This window comes from Mus musculus, chromosome 15 (genome assembly GCF_000001635.26).
Source record: "Mus musculus strain C57BL/6J chromosome 15, GRCm38.p6 C57BL/6J".
Lineage (NCBI taxonomy): Eukaryota > Metazoa > Chordata > Mammalia > Rodentia > Muridae > Mus > Mus musculus.
The window spans coordinates 93654389-93673350 of NC_000081.6; the positions used below are offsets into that span (position 1 = coordinate 93654389).

At 44.2% G+C, this 18962-nt stretch overlaps 1 long non-coding RNA gene across 1 annotated transcript in view; it reads left to right on the forward strand.

Moving 5' to 3' along the window:
- The first annotated feature begins 5786 nt into the window (after window positions 1–5786).
- Gm41387 overlaps window positions 5787–18962 on the forward strand; it is a 38472-nt gene continuing 25296 nt past the window's right edge. Inside the window, exon 1 of the long non-coding RNA XR_875601.1 lies at window positions 5787–5917. This is a non-coding gene — a long non-coding RNA (predicted gene, 41387). The remainder of the gene's footprint in view (window positions 5918–18962) is intronic.

Genomic DNA, 18962 nt, shown 5'->3' on the forward strand with positions numbered 1-18962 from the left:
CATGGAGGGAAGACAAGCTAGGATCACCATTCTAGTTAGGGTTATTGTTGCTATGATGAAACACCATGACCAAAGCAACTAGGGGAGGAAAGGGCTTATTTGGCTTCCATTTCCACATCACAGCTCATCATCATAGTTAGCCAGAGCCAGGCTGACTCCATGACAGGCTACAGACTGGCAGTTTGGGAGACTGGGCCTAAGTTTCCGTTTACTAGAAATGAGAATTTGGATCTAGGAACTTGTTGTCAGCCAACTACAGCTGCAGGCAGCCAATCCTAGGACAAATTGTCATCTGGCCTGAAGTAAGAATAGATAGTTAGAATGAGTAAGCAACACCCTGGAAAGTCTCCAAAGTCTAACCAATTGTAGGATCAATCAGACCCTTGGAGACAGAGCTAACCAGGCAAGGTAAAAGGACACAGGACACATACCCCTCCCTAAAATTCCCCGAAATGACAATAAAAGCTGGGTCTGCGAATCCACCAAAGGTCTCCATTCCAAACAAGAAGACCCCTACATTAAGGAAGTTCAGCTAAATAAACACTCTTTGCATTTACAAACTATTTGAATTGGGGGTCTTATTCTTTAACAATTCTTGAACCCTAACATTAGGAAGTTAGGACAGGAACTCAAACATGGCAGGAATCTGGAGGCAGAAGTTGACACAGAGGCCATGGAGGGGTGCTGCTTACTGGCTTGCTCCTCCTGGCTTGCTCAGCCTGCTTACAGTCTGATCATAAGATCATAAGCATAAGCAGGCACTTTCCTTGCCTCTCCACTCTCAGGTGCATGGATGGTGACTCACAGCCTTCTACCCCATCTGTAGTGATTGGTTCAGGGTTGGGCGGCAGGATCCTCTTGGTCTCAACGCAGTTTTGCGGTGTTCGTAGGGGCATTGGTTATACCAAGGCAAAGCCAGCTCTCTCTACCCTGAAGTTCCAGTGCTGGGAGACACTGGCCTCCAGCTGTGGGCTAATTGTTGAGTCAGGAGAAGAAAACTCACAGAGATTGGACCGTAGAAAGATCAAGGCTGATGACATCAAGATTCAGAACAGCTGAGGGGGAGAGAGTCCGGAAGCCTCAAGAATGCACTAAGGGGAATTGCTAATCAGCTGCAGGGGACACATGTTTAGAATCTCACTGCACCACAGGCAATGCAGGCAGAGCTCCACACTGGCTTTACATGCCCAGAGAAGGGTGTGTGTGTGTGTATGTGAGTGTGCGCATGTGTGTGCATGTGTGCATATGTGTGCATGTGTGTGTGCATATATGTGTGTGCATGTGTGCATACGTGTGCATGTGCTTATCGTGTGCCTGTCATGTGCATCTGTGTATGTGTGTGTGCACATATGTGTGTGTGTGTGTGTGTGTGTGCGCGCATGTGTGTAGTATCTGGGCAAGAGAGGCTACCCCTGCATTGCCTCCATCAAAGAGAAATATCAAACCCATTCTGACTGCAAATTACAAAATAGTCAGAATTACAGAGCTGCAAAGTTTACCACTCATAAACTGGTAGCTTTCCAAACTGCAGGCCAAGCCTTATCTCCATAGCTGACACACACACTTTATCTCGCCTGTGGAAAAAGGGTACGGCTTAGCTTTCAAATGAACATAGATGCTGAAGTGTGACCACAGTGCACAGTGCCGACTCTTAAGCTGTGAATTGGCGTTGTTTGTCTAGATATTTTTTTTTGTCACAATTCTATGCCTTTGTGGTTACCACACATATCTAGTTGCCTAATGGTGTGGTACCCAGTAGGTAGGGGAGAAGCGGGGAGAGCTTGCGGATGGGTTACAGTTCTGCCATCGGCCATCTTCATCTCCATCACCAGCTTTGCAGCATCTGCATCGACTGCAGCATCTCTTCTCATCCCCCCAAGCCCCCGCCTTCCCTGAAGTGTTGACTTAAAATGCTCTTGAAGCACTTTACAGTCCTGCTTTCTCCCATCCTTGGCATATATGACTGCCCATGCTTAGGATGTTTTCCACTTTCTTCCTGGCTTAGTTGACACCTCCTCTGTCCCCACTGCCACCTGCTGCTCAAGGGTAACCTTGTAGGTGTGCATTTGCTTGAATCCATGCATCCCAGCTCTTGTTCAAGCCAAGCTTTCACAAGCAGAATTTCGCCGTGGTTCAGAGCACATGGCTCGGAGCACCTCGATGTCGATGCTTGTATTAGACCAGCTTGAGTTTCTTCATAAGGATTGAGGCTCCCTGGCACAGAGACCATGCCAGTTTGCTGCCTGGTTGTAGGTTAGATTTTTGCAAAGTTAAGTTGGCTGCAAGCGAGGTGCTTCCTGCATGGCCCAGCTCCAGTTCTGACTTTTTTCATTCACATATTTGATTTCTACTTTTTTTGTGTGTGACCCCGTAACTAGTCTTAGAACCCTTCAAGGGCAGAAACTGAGTATATTTGTCTCTGTAGCACTAAGGTATGCATCTATTTTTAAACAGAATGTGAGGAGAGGGCCCACCTGCAAGGCTGTGACATAATCAGAAAGCTATGTCCTATATACTGTCTCTTCTAAAAATAGCCCGGCACATGCTCGGCTATAATATGACTCAGATGCTTCCCGTAGTAGATTTTCAGGGAGACGCCTGTCTTCATACTCTAGTTAGAGCCCTGAAGTCGAGTTAGTCTTTAAAAGGAATGGTTAGGAAACTGTTAGGATATATCACTCTTAAGGATGTATCAATCCTGGGTTTCATTGGAGGCAGAGACTCCTTCCGCCACACATCTCTTCTTCCCAATGTTGCTTTTGCCCCTTACCCTTTAGTAAAAGCGAAAGGACAGGACACAGGGCCTGGCAGAACTACCTATGGACTGTCTGAAATATGTAAGTGAAACTTTTGGGGGCTTCATACTTGGAGTTAAACTTGGGTTTTGTCCTTAGCTAGTTGAGTGACCTTAGTGAGTTGGTGGCATCTCTCCGAGTGTTCTTGTCACACAAAGTGGAAACAGGGCTATGCCTGAGCCCACAGGGCTGCAGCAATCACAGTGGAGACTGTGAGCTGCGTGACATGCACAATAGTTGCTTTTCCTCTGCCAGTGGGGTCGGGTGGCCAATTCGGTGAGCATCCCGGTGGGACAGACATCTTGGGATAGGTAACACAACCCCTATTTTCTTTTTTTCTTCTCTTTCTTCCTTCCTTCCTTCCTTCCTTCCTTCCTTCCTTCCTTCCTTCCTTCCTTCCTTTCTTTCTTTCTTTCTTTCTTTCTTTCTTTCTTTCTTTTTGGTTTTTCGAGACAGGGTTTCTCTGTGTAGCCCTGGCCGTCCTGGAACTCTGTAGACCAGGCTGGCCTCGAACTCTGAAATCTGCCTGCCCCTGCCTCCTGAGTGCTGGGATTAAAGGCGTGCGCCACCATGCCCGGGTCTCTTTTTTTCTTTGTAAAGGCGTAGTTCAAGAGGACTGAAAGGGTCTTGGGAAGCCCCATCTCCCATGCATTCTTGTGTTGGCTGAGGGATGGCGGCAGGGGCTGGATGTGAGCACTTTGAGGACAGATGCACACCTTCAAAAGAACAAGGCAATAAAAGTCTATGAGCAAGACAGAGCCGATGGGACCTTGCTCCATAAGGACCCTGTGCTGAAGGAAGGCCCTGCCTCCTGGCAGCTGCAGACTCTGACTGCATTTTTATTGTAGATTTTTGAGTGTGAATTTTTTTTTTTAAATGTGTGATGTCTTGTTGTCATGTTCACTTCCTCTGAGCCTGGTGTTTACTTTTTTTTTATTAATTATTATTTTTTTCTTTCTAGCAGTGGAAGCTCAGATTAGACAGCGAAGTGGAAGAATATTATATTTTCCACATGGCAACCCAAAGTGAAGAATAATTGTTGCAGCATTCTGGGTCTAGAGAAAGGTTTTGCTCAGGGTTTTTTTGTAATTCCGACCTCTAGACTTGACCTTGGGGTTATAGTCCAGTGGATTTTTTGGGTTACAGTCTAGTGGCTCTTCTTTTGCTGCAGTCACCTGGCCTCAGGACTCATAGAAGGGACTGGAAACTTCACCAGGTTCCCAGGGTTTTGCTGCGTGGTCTAAGCCAGTGCTTCTTTACCTTCCTGATGCCGTGACCCTCATGTTGCGGTGACCCCAAACCGTAAAATTATTTCCTTGTTACTTCACAGCTGTAATTTTACTACTGTTGTGAATCACAATGTAAATATCTGATATGCTGGATATCTGATCTGCTAACCTCAGGGGGGTCAAGACCCACAGGTTGAGAACCATTGGTCTAAACACACAGTGACATGGAGAATCAGATCCTTGCCTCCCAGGGGACTGCTTCAGAGATGCTCACACAACTGCTTCAGGGTGAAAGCCACTGGGACGCTCCAGTGCACTGCACAGCTTCATTGTTTGAAAACATTACTTAACAAGGCAACTATATCATAACTATTTTGGAATATACCAAAAGGGAAAATATGCCTTTGGGTTTCTTTTTGCCTCAACTTAACCAATATCATATTGCCAGCTAAACCTCAAATTATGTAATCATTCCTTTAAGTTAGGGACATTGAAATGATTCCCAATTTATGTAACTATAAATAACGTAGAAAACACCACTTTCCACACATTGAAAAGTTGTTTACTTCAAATTGGTTGTCCAAATTGCAAGATCTGGGCCCAACAATATAAACAACTTTTTATTTTTTAATGGACTATGATAACTGGTTACCAAACCACCTTCAAAAATAATTTTGCCAGGATATGGTAACAAGAGAAACATATAAGCCATATGAACATCCCTTTCCTACCTACTTCTTACACATGTGCTTTGATTCTAAGTAATTTCTCTTTGTTGATTTGAAACCTAAGCCTTGTTTTTTTTATTACACAGAAATTTATTGTTTCAGTATTGTCATTGACATGAACTTTCCCAAGACATAAAATTTAAAAAAATAATTAGGTGTATGTGTGTGCATTTCTGTGTGTGTTGGTATGTTCACTTAAGCACAAGTGTTTGTGTAGTTTCCAGGTGATCCTCTGAAGCTGAAAATAAACACAGTTATGAGCTACCCAATGTGTTATGGATTCTGGGAATTGAACTGAACTCTGGCCCTCGGCAAGAGCAGTAGTAGTCTTAACAGTTAAGCCTTCTCTCCAAACCTAGAGATACTTTAAAGCATGGTTGCAGAACTATCCAGACCTCATAGGGGATTTCAGAGACTGAAGGGACAGTCATGGACTGAAGCGGAAACTGAAGGGTTCTTTGGAAAGTTAATTTGATGGTGTTTTGCTGGGGTAAACACATGAAGGAACATTTCCTTAAAGTGGACATAGGTGTGAAAGGCTAAGTCAGACTCATGAAGGAATGTTTCACAGAAACGGGCAGAGGAGAGAGGATGTTCGGCTAAAGCAAGCATGTTAAAGTACACGTGATGAAGGGTTCTCTGCTAGCCACATACATGTATTGGCCCCCCTTACATTGCATAGTTGAGCTCCATTTGTTGGGACTCCGAGGACTCGGGCTGATTGGATGCACATGCTGAGGCAAAACTCGTGCTGAGGCAAGGCACACGAAGGTCCTGTCACGCTTGGAGGGTATAAACAGGACACCACAGAATGACAGAGACAGAGCTCAGCTTGCTGGTACAGCTGGCTGCGCAAGGCTTGTGGGTCTTGTGTCTTTGCTGATCTTTACTTCCCTGACAGAAGCACAGCCGAGGATGACTTCTGGTGTCCCTCCTGGTCCCTCCTGCTGAGTCGAGCCGAGGCTGAGGCCTGGCTGTGTCTGCTAGGTTGTACCACAGCTGCTGATTCATGTCTGCTATCCTGACTCTAGCGAACTGGACTGCTGGTGTATCTGTGAAGTGTTTGTGAGTGGATCGAGCTGTTGCTGCCTGCTGACCCATGAACTAAACTACCGATTTCCAGACATCACAAACAGGAGTTGCTCCAAAGAACCTTTCTAAACAGGTCCACCTCCTCTGTATCCTTTCTTTTCTACTACCTCTGGTGGGTGGTGGGCTACAAGGGAGGTTAAAGCATTTAAGAACCATCATTAAAAGTAAGGCTTGGAAAAAAATTAAAGTTACAATGGACCCTATATTGCTCTGAGCTAGGTCTTCTGCATTCGTGTTATGGTTGTGTATCTTGGAGTTTTTGTGGGACTCCTAACAGTAGGAGTCGGGTCATCTCTGCCTCCCTTGCCTGTTCTTGGAACCCTTTTCCTCCTACTGGGTTGCCTCATCCGGCCTTGACATGGGGGTTATGGGCCTGGTCTTAATGTAACCTCTTATGCTGTGTGTGGCTGATATCTCTGGGAAGCCTGATTTTTTTTTTCCTCTGAAGAAAAATAGAGGGGGAGTGGGTCTGGTAGAGAGGGGAGGTGAGAAGGAGATGGGAGGAGCAGAGGGAGGGGAAATTGTGACTGGGATGTAATAAACTAGAGAAGAATAAACAACAGCAAACTAAACTAAACTAAACAAAAACCTGATTCTTTTAAACTTCTAGTGGAATATGGGGAGTTTCAGTCTTAATGCTGTTGATGCTGCTCAGTGGGGAGAGTGCAGGTCTGGTACCCAGCATTGCTCCTTGTGCACTGACTCTTCATCAGATCTGCTCTTGCAGCTTCCTGCTACAGGAGAAAGTACAGTGAATCACTTGCCATCCTGTGTTGGCCAAGGAAACAGCTATCCCTTCAGTTTCCAAGGTCAGGACAAGCCTATGAGTTTCGTGCACACAGGCACATAAGCCGATTCACTTGTCTTTGCGCCCTCAGGTTCTCAGGTGGAGGAGTGTGTGTGAGGGTATGGAAAAGGCCCTCATTTAGATGCAGATAAAGACTCGGTGTTTTTCTTTCTTCTCTTGTGCACTGGGAAAGATTTATAGTGTGGTAAAGCAGAAACTCTACGCTGCCCCTCTGGCTTTTGCGGTGACATGGTGCCAACTTGTATAAGGACACTGTAAATTTTGTCCCTAAGTCATTGTTCCGTGTGATTTTTTTTTTCACCGGGGCAAATGAATGGATTGATCTCAGGGACTAAGGGCTGCATGGTCAGCTGGTCTGCTTGATCCGACGGCCGTAATGGATTGCTGAGCCGCAGAGTGGGAAAACCGGGGACTTGATGGAGGGGCCGTTTTGATCAGATGCTGAAGTAAATGATGTGAGTCCTTGGGTCACAAGGATGTTTTCTAGTGACTCCAACCACTCTCTGTGGGCTGAGCTGGGCTTGAACTTGGGTTGCCCTGACCTTTCTGTCTCTAGGGCAAGGATTACAAGTTTGCACTACCATGCTTGTGTGGGCTCAAGTGAAGTACAACAGACACTCTGCTGGTATGTGTGTACTTGCATCACATAACACACACACACACACGGAGGGGGGATGGAGGGGAAGGGGGAGAGAGAGAATTACCTAAATAAACAAATGCATCTAATAGTATGAAAATGAAGTATCAAAAATCTGTCCACTGTTTGCCCTGCCCCACTTCTCTCTCTCTTTTTCTGTCTTTCTGTCTGTCTCTGTCTGTCTGTCTCTCTGTCTCTCATATGTGATTTATGTACACACATACCACACATGCTTGATGACATCAGGAGACACCTTTTGGAAGTCAGTTTTTCCCTTCCACTGTGTGTTCTGAGACTCAGGTGGTCAAGCCCCTTGACACACTGTGGTGGTTTGAATACGCTTGGCCCACGGGAAGTGGCACTATTAGGAGGTGTGGCCTTGTTGGAGGAAGTGCATCACTGTGGGGGTGGGTTTTGAGGTCCTATGCTTAAGCTCAGCCCAATGTGGAAGAGACCCCCCCCCCTTCCTGGCTGCCTCTGGAAGACAGTCCCTTTCTGCTGTCTGCAGATCAAGATGTAGAACTCTTGGGTTCTCTGGCATCAAATTTGCCTGATGCTACTATGCTTCTGGCTCTCATGATAATGGACTGAAACTGTAAACCAGCCCCAAATACATTTTGGACTTTTGCCTTGGTCCTTGTGTCTCTTCACAACAATGAAATCCTAAGTAAGACATACTCTAGAGCATCTTACCAGTGCAATTTAGTTTTAGAATAATGAGAAAATTAATGTTCTTTTCAAGGGTAGAAAATATCCCTCAACAAACAAAAACTGGTTGTGGAAAAGTGCTCTTTAATTTTATAGGGTTGTTCCTGTTCAATCTTAGTTCTTTGTTAGCTGCCTTAAACCATAGTTCATCTATCTGCCCATCCTTCATGTTCTCCAGCCATCTCAGGTTATGCACATAGCTTGGCAAGGCACAAGAGTCCTCCACCCACAAGAGAGAAGGGCTTAGAGTGTGTATATGTGATATGTGATGCTTCTGAGTATTGTCCCCAAATAGCTGTATAATGCTACTGTCAGCTGCCATTTGCTCTGTGCTTTTCACCATTCTTCCTCATGGTGGCTGCACCTATGCCCTGAGCATTGCTTGGAACCCAGGCTGGCATTTGCTGGCTTCTTTCTGCCATTCTTCCTCATGGTGGCTGCACCTGTGCCCCAAGCATTGCGGGCACCCCAGGCTGGCATTTGCTGGGTGCTTTCTGGCAACAGCATCCATGGTGAACACTGAGCTGTGTTCTGGTCAGTCAGGCCTTTCTTTGGAATTATCCATAATCTCTTTGGTTGTTTGGCCTCTGAGGTACTGTATACCTCTCATTGGTCTGTGTGTATTAAATGACTGCATAAACCATGGTCCAATAAATGATATAAAAGTAGGGACAATATGGATTATGATGTCAACCTTTTCTTCATAACCATAATTAATGAATTAGATTTAATTGATTAATTATCCCCATTCTTTCTGTGCTGGGAGCTAGATTCAGAGCCTTGCATGTTTTAGGCAAGTGATACAACACAGAAGTGCATCACCAGATCTGTTCTGCACTTATTTTGAACCAGGGTCTTGGTAAGTTGCTGGGCTAGCCTGGAATTTGTAATCCTCCTACCTCAGCTACCTAAGTAGCTAGGATCACAGGCCTGTGCTACCAGGTCTGGCTAACTTTTCTTTACAGGAACTTGTTTGTTTGTTTGTTTTTATTTTTTCTTTTGCCACAGGGAATAGAAACATTTATAAATTTAGTTTGGGTGATTTCATGACTTAACAGAGAATATTAAATTTCAACATTTGTAAATAAGATAAAATGGGAAGATAAGGCAACAGTGTGATATTCTCATCTGTTCATCCATTTAACCCACATATTTTATTGGAGCTTCTTTTATAAGATGTTTACACCAAACAATGGAGATGAAAAGATGAACAGTAGCGAACAGTCTGGTTGGTACTTGTCAGGGACTTTGCTCTCCTCCCACCAAGGTGCCAGGTTTGTATCTGTGTTTTTTGTTTGTTTGTTTATTTGCTTGCTTGTTATTGTTTTTTGTTTCTTTGAACTTGGCAGGAGTTTGGCTGTTTTACCCACTAGAGAACCTAGGGCCTGTGAAAAAGACTCCACAGAGAGCAGGAGGCCTGGCAGTCCTTTGGCTGTTGTAAACTACCTATTCTTCCAGCTGTAGTGCTGTGACCGGTCACACACAAGGGGCTCACACACAAGGGACTCTAAGTTAGAGACACCTTGTGAAGTCCTGACTGCAGGAACAGCAGGGGAATGGACCGAAGCTTCCTGTTGTTTTACAGCGCTGTGTCTTGGGTAGCTAGATTTGCTACTACTCAGTAGGAAGACGGAAGGGGCTTTGTTACTTTGTCGCAGCTTGCAGCTGCAGCCCTAATAGAACCCCACATCAGGTAATATTGCATCTGGGCCGCAGGCAGGTACCAGATGTGCCTTGAAGAGATTGTTAGCAGGCCCTTGAAGAATCTGCTGTAAAGGTTTAAAGGAACAGGAGGAAAACTTGATTGAAAACAGGAGGAAGGGGAAACCTTTGTTGGGCACTGATAGAGTGTTTCTCCAATCTGCCAACTGCTACAATGTGGCAGAGGGAATGTGCCCAGTGAAAATGCCGAGCAAGAAGCTTCCCTCCTTTCTCTTAGATGTGTAAGGCCAAGGTAAGGGCGGAGTGAGAAAGCACAAAAGCACTTCAGTTCTCAGTACAAACTATTTAGATTCTAAGTCTGTTTGAAACTTTGTTATTCCTTGTTTCACCGGCTAGCAAACCTCTCAAGTATTAGTGACTGAGAAAAATCATCCAGGGTTGCCCTGGAAAATCAAGTTAGGACTTCAGAAGGATGTCAGGGGGTCCTCATAGGTCTATAATAGAGGACTCTTTCCTAGAAACCCTTAAGGATTAAGATCAGACTCCAATGCCTCTCTGGGAGATTTGTGCAGCTGAGATCTCACAGGAAGCCTATGGCAGAACGGGCTTACCTTCAAGACTTCTTCAAAACCTTTCTTTACATATTGAAAAGTCTTGTGAAAAGTTTTAAAGGAATTGGGTAATTTTGAACTAAAAAGAACACATAGAAAAAAACAAAAAGATGTTCTCTTGAACTAAAGTGGGCAGGAAGGCGACAGAACCATGTTCAGGTCTAAACAGTCTGGCTTGTATAGAGAAACAAAACAGACAGGGCCAGCAGCAGCAGCAGAATAGGCAGAGAATTGAAGAGCCCAGACTCAGGTCTTGAATGCAGAGCCAGTGATGTTTATGGGAAGAGCTGGTTACATATGCGTGCCTAATTTCAGAGTGCCCATGGATGGGCAGCTGCCATGCATGTCTTGCATTTCCATAGATAAAAGCGAGGCTCTGGATGCATTCGCTTCTGGCTTGTCGTGTGGTTGGTATGTGGAACAGAAACTGTCACATTGCATTAATCTTTAGATTGAGGGAGCAGGCACTCAAGGAACCATGACCCTCAAACCATGCCCACTGTCTACCACCCACAGTTAGACTTGATTCAGATGATCAAATTTTAAGCTTCAAGTCTGATACCTTAATGGAATAAAACTATACAAGCCTCGGTAAGGCAGTGAATATTTTCTGAATGTGTTAGGGGTCTGTATAATTTGTGGACACTGTGCTGCAGTGATATTCAAACACATCTGAAAATGCTATGACACTCCCTGTATATGCACATGTACATGATGTACGCATATCTTAAGATTAGGTTGGCATTTAAAACTGTTTTGATCATAGGGTAGTATAAAGGATGTTATATGATTCCCAGTGTTAGATTATAGATGCCAATGATGCTAGGTGTCTGGCCGGACAAAAGGTGACTGCCCTGCTGCCACCAGTGTGTGTATGTGTGTGTGTATGAATGGAATATGTGTGTGCATATGGTGTATGTATGTATGTGTGTGTGTATGAATGGTGTATGCGTGTGTTTATGGTACATGTGTGTGTGTTTATGTGTTAGTGTGTATATGTATGTGTGAGCATATGGTGTATGTATGTGTGTGTTTGTGTGTATATGGTATACGTGTATGTATGTTGATGTATGTGCATGTATGTGTGTGCATATGGTGTATGTATGTGTGCTTGTATGTATGTGGTATATGTGTATGTATGTTTATGTGTTAGTGTGTGTATGTATGTGTGTGCATATGGTGTATGTATATGTGTGTTTGTTTGTATGGTGTATGTATATGTATGTTTATGTGTTAGTGTATGTGTTTATGTATGTGTGTGCATATGCTATATGTATGTTTGTGTGTGTGGTGTATGTGTATATATGTTTATGTGTTAGTCTGTATGTTATGTATATGTGTGTATGGTATATGTGTGTGTGTGTTTTGTGTATGTGGTGTATGTGTATGTATGTTTTTGTGTATGTATATGGTATATGTGTTCGTGTATGTGTATGTTGTATGTGTGTGTTTGTATATATGCATGATTTATGTGAGTGTTTGTGTGCATGTGTGTGTGTGTTTGTGTAGTAGAAAACTTAACCAAATTCTCTGAAGTGCCTGTTCTGGTTGTACCAACCATGTCTGATTAAATGAGATGTTACAAACCAGACTCACCCAGGTGAGCTTTCCTAGATTCTTAGCTCCTGGGAACTGTGAACAATAGGGGAAGCCATTGTTGTGATTTGTTACAGAAGCAAGGATAACCAGGACACTGGCCATGCTAATTAGACCACTACATCATTTCTTCCACCTCCATGTGAGAGAATGAATGCTATTTTATTTATTTAAATCATATCAGACATTTGATAAGCAACTTTCTGGATTCATGATCATCTGTTTTAGGGAAAGAAAACTAAGCAAAGAGAGTAACTCACTTACCTAAAGTCATAAAGTAGGTGGGGTGGCATCTAAACTTGAACCCCACGTCCAGCCATTGGTGAACAGTTCATCTCCGTTCAAGTTACAGATTACATTCATTCCAGGCACTGTGCTAGGCAATGGGGCCATGGTCTGGAAACTTCATGATTCCTGCATGACATACTGGGAAAGTCAAAATGAACAGCAGGCCATTATAACTTTGATATAGGTGGAGAAAAGACAGGAAGTGGTGCTCTGAAAGAAGACGAGGGAGGGATGCTTACTATAGAACTTAGAGGGTATTTAGGAAAGTTCTCTCCACAGAGGAAATGCCAGACAGAACCTGAGGTCCAAGAATTAAATAGTCAGTTGACTGGAAGACACTGGGCATTTTCTTTAGAGTAGTGGTTCTCAGCCTTCCTCATGCTACAACCGTTTAATTCAGTTCCTCGTGTTGTGGTGGCCCCAACCATAACATTGTTTTCATTGCTACTTCATAACTGTAATTTTGCTACTGCTATGAATTGAATATACACATCTGATATGCAGGATATCTGCTATGCCACCCCGTGAAAGGGTCATTTGACCCTCAAAGGGACTGCCACATGGAGGCTGAGACCACTGCTTTAGAAGGTTTTCCCCTCCCACACAGAGCTGAGCTATTGCCTCGCACATCAGAGCCTCTACTGGGAAGGACCGGCAGCAAATGAGTTTGGTATTGTGTGCTATCCCAAGACTGAAGCTCTGTTGAGTTGTGACACTCCAGCCAGGCTCTTGCCTCACCTTCTGTGTAGGCCTACAATTTTTAGGTGTGCATTGCATATGGCTTGTCAAGTTCAAGACTCATGAAATAAAATAAAATACTAGACGTATACATGCACACATAAAGAGCCAAAGGTGGTTCAGAGTCACAGTTTTAAATGATGTAATTGGTGGGGATTTCATGGTAAGAACACAGACATGCTGGAACCCAGGTTCTGGGATATAGCAAGAGGATGCTCACCCAGGTCTTTATGCTTTAGATTCAGTTGGGGGCATACATGGAGCAGCTTTAGATGGGTGGAGGGCTGTGTGTGTGTGTGAGAGAGAGAGAGAGAGAGAGAGAGAGAGAGAGAGAGAGAGAGAAGAAGAAGAAGAAGAAGAAGAAGAAGAAGAAGAAGAAGAAGAAGAAGAAGAAGAGGAAGAGGAAGGGGAAGGGGAAGGGGAAGGGGAAGGGGAAGGGGAAGGGGAAGGGGAAGGGGAAGGGGAAGGGGAAGGGGAAGGGGCAGGGGAAGGGGAAGGGGAAGGGGAAGAAAGAAGAAGAAGAAGAAGAAGAAGAAGAAGAAGAAGAAGAAGAAGAAGAAGAAGAAGAAGAAGAAGAGGAGGAGGAGGAGGAGGGAAGAGGAGAGAGGAAAAAGAGGAGGAGGAGAAGAGAGAGAGGAAGGAAAAGAGGAGGAGGAGAAAGAGGAGGAGGAAGAGGAGGAGAAGAAGAGAGGCAGAAGCTGGAAGAGATCAAACTAATATTTTAAAAGATATATTTTTGCTTTTCCAGTAGCAGTTTAGCACATTGTAGTGCTTACAAATTATCTCTGCAATTCTCAAAGTCTCCCCCTTTCGCTCTCCCCATATGCCTGCCTCTTCCTTCCCTTTCCTCTCTTTCTCTCCGTCTCCCCTACCCCATTGGGAAGAGGTTGCTGCACTGGGTTCAGGATGTGACGTGAGCAATTTGAATGGGGGGGTAGAATTCACACAGGTCTGCTCTGTTCATGCTTCGTGTCATGAGTATTCCTGCGGTACCAGTGGATGCGTTTCTCTTCCCATTATTCATTCTCTCTCACATTCTCCAAGGGACCTCTGCTGGAGACATGTGTGGCCCAAGGGCATTTCTAATTTCCTGTATTTATTGACCTCAGTCTACTGATATCATTGTTATTATCATATACTTTTCCCCCTGTCTTCTCTCTTGAAGGACATTATATATGCAACTTTTCTTGCATAATTTACTTACTTATTTGTGTCTTTTCTTAATTTCCGTAATCTATTGGCAAGGTCTCATTTGGCTCAGGTCGGCTTTGAACTTTCTATTTAGCTGATGCTGGCTTTGGATTCCTGATCCTTCTAGCTCCATGTTCCTGGCATTGGGGTCATAGGCACATAGCATCACATCTGGCCTGTCAGGGAAGCAGACAGTCTGTTCATATGGAAAGCCAAGGGCAGCGTCCGTTTGTTGAATCCAGTAATATCTCTTAGGTTTAGAGAATCTAGAGTTTGCTAAGTGTTTGGAAAAGGCAGTACTCTAGTGTAGAACTATGCACACCGAATGCCTACCGAATGACATTAGTTTATATACAAGAAAAGAAGTAGAGGGCATGCGCTGGCATGCGATCCTCAGACTGTGCAGACACCGGGGATCGTTTCAAAGCAGCGTTTGGAGTCTGTGTCTAGACAAGGAGATGTATCTGCTCCCCGGTTTAATTTGTGACTCATTCATTTATGAAATGTTTACTGAACTCCCCCGACATAAGAGAAACCAGGTAGAGAGGATGTAACAGGTATAATCAGGGAGCCAGCCCGTAAGAGGCGGCATTTGGCTATCTGTGATGTAGATCCTATAAATCACAGGCAGTAACGAAAGGGAATGGACTGCAGAGTCAGCAGGGGGAGGACTAGGAAGGGTAGGAGGGCTGCCATTAAAGAACTGATTGGAAAAGGAAGGAAAGGGTAGGTTGCAAAGGGGCCAGGATGCCCAAGGAGAGGTCAGACCCTGCTCTGTGTAAGAACAAGACTTTACAACTTTTCATGTCAATGCCCTAAAAGCCAGCCCTGAAGAGAACTCGTGTAAAACTCTATGTCTTTTTCCTTCAAAAAAAAAAAGTCACCCTTGTAAATCATTAATGGCCTACTTTAAGCAGGAGATTGCAGTCTCCGGAGTGCCTCCTTCTCTATTCAGCGAGAAGTAAAGAGAATCATATTGAATTATGTGAACTGAATTGGTCTCTGTTCTCTGGCACCTATCTAGGACAGATTTATAAATACTGAAATGATATAAATGACCATCAGTCAGCCTCTTTAACATGATAGGCTTTTAGTGGGAAGGCAAGGTTACTGAAAGACAGAGTTTTAGTGAAAAGTAGAAGCGGTCTAAATTTAAACACCTTTCATCTGTATTGATTTACACTGAAGTCAGACAGAAGATTTTTAGTTTGCTTCTAACTGTGCCATTTCATAGAAAGCTGGGTGAAGAAGAAGTCCTTTGCTTGCTGATCCCTCACTAAAGGCGACAATGAAACCTTCAACCAGTGGTTCTCAACCTGTGGGTTCGGACCCCAATGGAGTCCCATGTCAGATATCCTGCATATCAGATATCCTGCATATCAGATACTGACATCACAAATCATAACAGCAGCAAATAGCAACAAAATTATTTTATGGTGGAGGCAGGGTGGGGGGGAGGTCACCACAACATGGTAAACTCTATTAAAGGGTCGAGGCATCAGGAAAGCTGCGAGCCACTGCCTGAGACAGTTAAGTCATTTTTCACTGTGCAGTATCACTGAGTTGGAAAGAATATCCAGAGACTTAATTTCCAAGGAAGGTTTAATTAGTTCTGAAAAACGATGCAAGATGGCAAGCTGGTTTTCCTCACATGTTTGCTCCTGTGTCTCCCAGGGTGACATTGGGAAGCAGTGATGGAAAAGGGCAGAGAAGGAAGTGTGCACTTTCCAGGTCATCAGTACTAGGTCGTTGAAGGAAAACAGATGAGAATTAATGGTAAACTCCAGCTCCTTAGTTGGTGGTGCTAAGGATGTTCGTCCAGTTATGTGCATTGCGTTTGGGAATGTGTGAGCCACTTTGTAAAGAGGAAGTAAATGGCCAGCGTAAGTAAGCATCGCATACCAAAGTCTAGGTGCACCCACACTGGAGAACAATTTACACGTTTCTCTTTCTGCAGTGCTGGGTGCTGACCCTGGGGCCTGGTAAACCTCATAACTTTCTCCACAGTTTTCTCTGCTCTTATTGAGTAGCTCCATGCTGGTGGCCACTGTTAGCCCTTAGAGTCTCTGATCTGGAGTTCCTTTGGGCTCAATGGTGTAAGGAGATTTTCTTGTTCACCAACCGTAACCTCATCACTACCCACATCATCTTAGACGTCAGTAAAACACTGGAATGACTCTTGGAATGGTTTTTGGAATTATTATTTTAAAAATGACTTTTGAATCCATTTCCATTTTCTTTTAAAAATTAAATGCCACCTGTTGCATATCACCAACCCTTGGATAAACCTATCCTCACTTACTTGAAGGGTGGGGGGGGGTCATGAAAATAATGTTAGGCTTAGGAGCCTGAAATCCTGAGCTTAAATTCTGAGTCTATGTTTAAACTCCCGGGTATCTTTCCTCAGCTCCTATAACGTCTTTGCATTTTGTGTTATCGTCTGTAGAATGGTGTGAGAAAAATCACTGCAAAGGGTTATTTTAGATGTCATAAAGATCTTGAAAATATAGTGTTATTTGGATACAGTTTTTCTTTATTTACCGTTTTACGTGGGAACTCCTGTTTCTCCTCTAGTGGAAATTTAAAGCAAGCAGTCAGAGGGTACAGGAAGCGATACTCTTTGCAATGGATAGTTGATGCAATCTCTCTCAGCTCACCAATGTTCCTGCAGTATGACCTTGACTCTGCTCCTCTGGGATTTGTTTCTTCCCATGGTACCTTGTTGACTGGTGGTACTGTCTTCTGGCTTACTCTCTTGTGTTGTCATACTTAGATCCTAGTTTTAATGACCTGAGGACTTCTGCCTCAGTCCATGAGAAGCAGGTAACAACTACAGGTCTCTCTACTGCATCCCATGACAGCCACACTCTAACATCTCTGCTGACATGAACCTGGAGTGAGGGGGCCTCCCAATGGCTTCATCTTCCAGCCATGAGTGTGTCTAGGTCAGGCCCAGGAGGCATGGAATAGGGGGGTACAATGTATCATATATTCGCTCCGAATTTCTAACTCACCAGAACCTAGGTACATAGTAAAATATTTGCTCCGTGCCATCTCCTTCGGGGTGATTTATCACACGGCCGGCCAGTCAGAACAAGACAGCAGGATACATTTACTCCAAACCTATTAAGGCTGCAAAGGAAACTGGAGCAGTGTGGTTTCCACTGCTCCTGCACCATTTCAGCCCGATAGAAAATGTTGTGGTTAGTGCTGACTGGAGCATTAGTGCTGGGTGGAGATTTAAGAACATGAATGCTCGCTTTTCTTTTCCAGTAGGCTCCGACATAATGATGTCAGTCACCATCACCAGCTGTCAACTTGGAGCAGAGACTGTTACGTCCTGCTTGAGTCTGTTCCCCTCAGGAGTCAGGGTGTCTTCGCCATAAGGACTGCCCTTCCTGTTTCTCTTCCTGCTGTTCTGTCTTTGAGAGGCCATAGTAGATGCAAGGCAGATGGTCTGAGACTTGGGTGGAGAGAACGTGTGTGTGTGTGTGTGTGTGTGTATGTGTATATGTGTGTGTGTATATGTATGTCTATGTGTGTATGTATGTTTGTGTGTGTGTATGTGTGTATGTGTGTATATGTGTGTCTCTGTGTGTATATGTGTGTGTATGTGTGTCTCTGTGTGTATGTGTGTGTGTCTGTTTGTGTTTGTGTGTGTCTGTTTGTGTTTAGGTGTGTGTATGTGTGTCTCTGTGTGTGTATGTGTGTTTGTATGTGTCTGTGTGAGTGTGTGTCTGTGTGTCTGTGTCTCTTTATGTGTGTGTGTTTGTGTTTGTATGTGTCTGTGTGTCTGTGTCTCTTTATGTGTGTGTGTTTGTGTTTGTATGTGTCTGTGTGAGTGTGTGTGTCTGTGTCTCTGTGTGTGTGTTGTGTTGCTTTGTATTGGTACATGGCAAGCTCATCAGTTGGCTTTTCTTGAACCCCAGTGTATCACAGTTGAACTCTATCGTTCATATGCTCATTTTCTTGAAGTTTCTCTCCCTATCTCTCTGTCCTTCTTTCTCTCCATCCCCCTTCCTTCTTCTTTCCTGGCTCCTTTTCTTTTTCTCAACATCTGGACATTTGCCCATGTGATTTGTTCTATCCTGACTATCTTTCTGCACTCTCTTCTGTCTGGAGTCTAGAAGCAATCCCACCTTTCCCATGGAAGCTTCAGGAAATAGAAGCGACACTGACAGCCCCTTAGCATTCGGTTGGCACTTACCGTTTTACTTTAATTACCGTAAAGTACAACAGCATTCAGGGTTCTTAGCACTGTGAGTTCCTGTTCCCCCGAAGAGGATGCCATACCATTCTTGGCAGGGCCACCATCTTGTTCTCCTTCATAACTACTATGGTGGTTTCTCAGGAAATTCTTGTTAAATTCTATAAGGCGGCCTGAAATAGTGCCAAAAGTACACAGCATCAGGTGTTTGGCTTCCAGACTCTGGTCTGTCAATAGCAAATTTGGAAAACGGTCTTGGACCTTACAAGTTCTTCACATTTCTGGCCTTAATTTGCTTCTTAATTCATAGCAAGGTTTGAATAAGGCATTGGTTTCCAATTAGGTATGCTTCTCCCTGCTGCTGCTGCCCAGAGGGTCTTGCACATCCTTGGTTGTACATCCTTGGCCTGGAACACTGTATACAAGATGCCTTCCGGTTCCAGGGATGTATGTGGGCTGGTGGCTATTGCTGTGGCCTGTGGATTTGGCTGGAAGGAAGTGAGTTTAGCACTTGGGGATAACAGCAGAAAAGGAATTGAGGCAACTCTGAGAATACTAGTGAATGCTTATTAAACCAGTGGGCTGAGGGCTTAAACACACGACTTCATTTGGTCCTCACAAGTCCTCTTGAGTGGATGGTGTTGCTATTGCCATTTATAGGAAAACTCTCTT